Below are 5,573 nucleotides of genomic sequence, written 5' to 3' on the forward strand. Positions count from 1 at the left end.
GCTTCGTCTGCCTTCGCTGAGGGGAGGGTCCGTGGGACCGCCCCAGCCTTTGTCGTCACTGGAGGGTCCGTGGGACCGCCCCAGCCTTTGTCGTCGCTGGAGGGTCCGTGGGACCGCCCCAGCCTTCATCCGCCTTCGCTGGAGGGTCCGTGGGACCGCTCCAGCCTTCATCCGCCTTCGCTGGAGGGTCCGAGGGACCGCTCCAGCCTTCGTCGTCTGCTGGAGGGTCAGTGGGACCGCTCCAGCCTTCATCAGCTTCGTCTGCCTTCGCTGAGGGGAGGGTCCGTGGGACCGCTCCAGCCTTCATCTGCCTTCGCTGGAGGGTCCGTGGGACCGCTCCAGCCTTCATCCGCCTTCACTGGAGGGTCCGAGGGACCGCTCCAGCCTTCGTCGTCTGCTGGAGGGTCAGTGGGACCGCTCCAGCCTTCATCAGCTTCGTCTGCCTTCGCTGAGGGGAGGGTCCGTGGGACCGCCCCAGCCTTTGTCGTCACTGGAGGGTCCGTGGGACCGCTCCAGCCTTCATCCGCCTTCGCTGGAGGGTCCGTGGGACTGCTCCAGCCTTCATCGTCTGCTGGAGGGTCAGTGGGACCGCTCCAGCCTTCATCGGCTTCGTCTGTCTGGATCAAACTTTTCACTTGGTGTTAAATGTTTGATTTTTGGGTGGGGGGAACTGTTACGTTTTGGTGTTGTCGGTGTGTTGTTTTTGGCGTGACTGTTATGTGTTTCCTGTTTTACTTTGAAAGTCTGTGTTATCTTAGTGTTTTCAGTTTACGTTTCCCTGTCTCGTCAGTTCTAATTTGCCCCAGCTGTGTTTCCCTCCTGTTGTCCATTTTCCTGATTGCTCCCTCTATGTATTTAAACCCTGTGTTTCAGTGTGTCATGGTCGCGATCTCCCCCGTGTTGTAAATAGTTTGGTGTTTTGTTGTAAATAAATAGTTTGTTGTAAATAGCTGTAAAATAGATTTGTCGATACTTTCGTTTTGGGATTTTGGTGGTGAGCTTTAGTGGGGGTTTTTTGTGTTTTTTTTTTTTTCTTTATTTTTACTTTTTTTCGTGTTGCACTCCGGTTGCCTAGGCCGGGGTGTAACACGTCATAGCGCTGATGGATGACGCAACTTTGGCAAACTACATTCCCTCGTACGGAGACCGAATTGCCCTCTTCAATTTCTGCAAAAGCAAGCAACCACTGTCAAAAAGAAAACTAGGACTTCTGCAAAAACTTCGTGAGAAAATGAAAACCAGAAAAGAAAGTCCAAAGGAGATCACTTCACATACAGATGCAGGAATAAGACAGACAAAGAAGCAAAAAGCAACACGCAATGTTGAGATAGGATGGATACACAGTGATGGAAAAATAGCCAAACAGGTGAGAGCGAAGCAGGGAGGTGGCACTAGAAAAATTCAAATGGCCACTGATGCTGGATTAAAAGATATTCTTCAGGAAGGAAAGAAACTTTTTTTTCCTAATGGCATATCTCCTAAGGGATGTGAAACAGATTTTAAGTTTGAGGTTTGGGACTTTAAACAGAACCACCTTACTGATGATACCTGCCAGTCTATTGGCAATATGTATGAGGCAGCGAGACTGACAATGTTACGCTTCTACATTGCAACAAAACCAAAAGATCCTGAAGAAGATGCCAGCGAGACATCTGAAGTGGTGTTTGTCTCAGAAAGCAGTGGCAGTGATATTAATCCATTGCAAGTGGGGGAAGTCAGGGGTAATTTTGATGAAGTCATCGCTGGTTCAGAAATTTTAGATGATCCAGAAATTACTTTTGGTCCAATTTTTGATGCTGAAGAAGATACAGAAGACACATTAGTCTATGAGGGTTTTCTTGTACCCCTCAGTCCACCTAATTCAGAGAACATAATAACAATCACCATACGTCATACTGACACTTTACATGACATGATTACTGCTTTCTCTGATGAGGAGATTTTGACCAAAACACTGAATGTGAAGCGCATACTTCCAGACAACACAGAAGAACCAGGCACTGGATCAGGAATACTAAGAGATGTACTCACATGCTTCTGGCATGAATTTTATGAGCGATGCACCCTAGGTGCAACCGTTAAAGTGCCATTCATTCGCCATGATTTTCCTGCTGAAAAATGGAAGGCAGTTGGGCGAATACTCCTGAAAGGTTACCAAGAATGTCAGTATTTTCCAAATAAACTTGCAATCCCTTTTCTGGAACAAGTGCTTTTCAGTGGTGTTTACAGTGATCTTAAAGCACACTTTCTACAGTTTGCCAGCAGCCAAGAATGTGATGTTTTGATGGAAGCAGTAAAAGATTTCTCTGCAGTCTACTTGGATGATCTTGTGGAAGTTCTTGACAGTTATGGCTGTAGAAAAAGAATCACTGCTGAGACTCTTCCTACAATCCTTGATGAAATAGCACACAAAGAGCTTGTCCAAAAACCAATGTTTGTTATTGACTGCTGGCGGGAGATCATCGACCCCCATATCTCCCTCAGTCCGGAGGGACTGACCAAGTTATTCTCTGAACTGCAACCAACTTCAAAAAAAGTGTGCCAGCTGCTGAAATTTGCTGTGGATTTGACTCCACAACAAAAAGAAGTGAAAAATCATCTCAAAAGATTCATCAGAGAGCTGGATAACATTAAACTTCAGAAATTTATGCGTTTCTGCACCGGATCTGACCTTATAGTAACAAACAGTATTTATGTGGAATTTCAAGATAGTTTACAAGAAGACCAGTCGGACGCACGTGTGGGAATGTTCTGCAGCTAGCTAACAGCTATGAAAACTTCCCAGATTTTCGTTCTGAATTTAATGCAGTTCTTGAAAGTAATGTCTGGGTGATGGACATTGTTTAGACTCTCACAGCAATGCGCTACATTTGAACTGCTCATGCACACTAGAGCATAACTGTAAAGAGATGTTAGGAATATGTATTTTTATGTATTTTGAACTTATACAGTATACTTATTTTAATTAGAGAGAAGTTTCTCATCTCTGTTAGAAGCCTAGTTTTGGCTAATATTTCATTTTCTTTTATCATTTTGAGTTTTACATAATACAGTCACAAAACAAAACGAACAGGTACACTGTTTACTACCATATCCAGAGCTGTCTTCACCAAATCCAAGCTTTCCAGCTGTAAGACAGAAACCTTCAGCAAAAGCATGAAGAAAGATTACTAAAGATCTATAAACTATAATTAAACTGCTCTTAAACGTTCTTTAATGCACCATGTGTGGTGTGAGAGCTCAGCACAGTCAAATACTTTTGTAAGTAATTAGTAGTAAGACTAATTCATTCAGATGGTATTTTCTTATTAGGTCAGGGCTAAAACTGAACATAGTTATAACGTAAACGTAATGCTGTTATGCAACACTGTATTGTAAAAGGAATAAGTACAATTTTATACTTTAGCATTTGTCATGTCTGAAAACATTTTGCTTTACAGTATATGCAATTTTTAGTTAAGGTAGGTTAAGGTATCAAAGTTTGGCATTTGTTGTTGATTACAAAGGTTCCATTTAAAGTTGGTGAAAATTCCAGTATTTTCTTAATGTCATATTGTTTCTAAGCATACCTGTTATTCATCCATCAAATTGATTCAAGCTGCTTAAAGGATTCAGTCTGTTTTGAAGATGGTTATTGATTACTGAGATCATAAATAAACACTGTACACTTCAGTGCAGTGGTCAAGTACTGTGATTATTCAGGCATCCTTTTGTAATGCCAAATTGTCATGTTCTCAGATATAGTATTAATCTTAACACCTGAAAAAATGTCTTGTTACTGCCAGAAATTATGCATTTTTATTTGTATGCATGTATGTTCTCAGTCATTCACACTTGTTTTTATTTCTATACCATAGATGACACTGAAGGAATATGTGATACCACAATAGCCAGTGTTCATGGCCTTTACAGTAAGTCACTGATGTATACTGATGCATAACAAGACTGTATGAGATCTATAAGTTTGTTTTAAAAGTTGAGTCATTCTTGTTACAGGGCAGCTTATACGGTTATGAGTTTTAGCCATGTTATTGGCATTGGCAAGAACAGGTTTCTTGTAAACTTTTTCCAATAAAATGTTACTGTACACAGTACATTTGTATTGTTGTTTTGAATATGTTCATCAAACTCCATATCTATTTGAACATGCCAGAATTCAAGAGACTGCCACACATGAGCTCAGTAACATGGAAGAATACCATTTATTTTTAATTTCAAATATTTCATAAAGATACACAAATATAAATGTAAAACATGTTGCACTTAATGGGACAATAACTTGGTTCCACTTGCAGGAACTGTTTTGTTGCATTGTTGCTGGGATACTACAAATAAAAGTCAAAATATTTTTGGTATGTTTCTTATAATTTTAGGATTCATATCATAAAGGAGCCTTGTATACAACAGCTAACACTGAATCAGTATAGCAATGATTCATGGTCATTTTACATGAAAACCAGCTAAAATATCTTACAACTAACAGAAGTGAAATACATTAATAATTAAGTGATGGATCTTCATATGGGTAAATGATTATAATAGCTTTGCTTTAATATAATTGCACTAAAAGCTCCCCAAAAGGCATAACGACTTTAAATATTAACAATGATACGTTTATAGAAACGTGCTGTTGTCAAGACCTAGAATTGTTAATGCTACTATGGTTTGCTGAAACATACCACAGATAACCCGGGCACTTAGCATATCATATGCTGGTGCCTGGGTTTCCATCCATGAATATTAAGAGTAAAGGTTGATACAGAAAACAATGAGCAGGGAGCTGGTCAGTTTATATTTTATATACTATGCACATGTCTGGCAACAAAACACAGAAATTTATATTGCAATTTACTGGCAGGCAGGTTTACACCACTTATGATTCAATCAAAAATATAACATTTGTAAATGCAGTTTAATGTATGGCCTTTTAAAAGGATTGACATGTGTTTCATAACTGATTGATAATATCACAATATTCAGCTTTTTCAAGTAATATATAAACATTTCTGTTTAATGGTAGTCAAATCAAATCAAATCAAATCACTTTTATTGTCACATCACATGTGCAGGTACATTGGTACAGCACATGTGAGTGAAATTCTTGTGTGCGAGCTTCACAAGCAACAGAGTTGTGCAAAATACAGTAATGTAAACAAGCAAAATACAAGAATGGCTACATCTGAAACTAATAAATATATGTACAATATATAATAGTATATGCATTTCTGGATGTGTATACTAAATATTTTCCTACGTGTGTGTGTGTGTGTGTGTGTGTGTGTGTGTGTGTGTGTGTGTGTGTGTGTGTGTGTGTACACACATATTTTACAAATTAAATGGAGTAAACAATAAGTAGAATATTTAAAATAAATAAAATAAAATATACAGAGTGAGAGATGTGCAAAACAGTGGCATTACTGTACAGTATGGAGTGCATAATGTTAAAGTTCCAGTAGTGAAGCTGAGGTGTCTATGACGTGTTCAGCAGTCTGATGGCCTGGTGGAAGAAGCTGTCTCTCAGTCTGCTGGTACGGGACCGGATGCTGCAGAACCTCCTTCCTGATGAAAGTAGT

General features: G+C 39.8%; 1 pseudogene; it reads left to right on the forward strand.

The window, feature by feature from the left end:
* Positions 1 to 1,353: 1,353 nt before the first annotated feature.
* On the forward strand, positions 1,354 to 2,942 carry LOC146679299 (uncharacterized; annotated as a pseudogene).
* Positions 2,943 to 5,573: the final 2,631 nt, after the last annotated feature.

The sequence above is a fragment of the Rhamphochromis longiceps genome, linkage group LG1, assembly GCF_057381845.1.
Source record: "Rhamphochromis longiceps isolate RC_006_pf linkage group LG1, R_longiceps_female_GT1.1, whole genome shotgun sequence".
NCBI lineage: Eukaryota > Metazoa > Chordata > Actinopteri > Cichliformes > Cichlidae > Rhamphochromis > Rhamphochromis longiceps.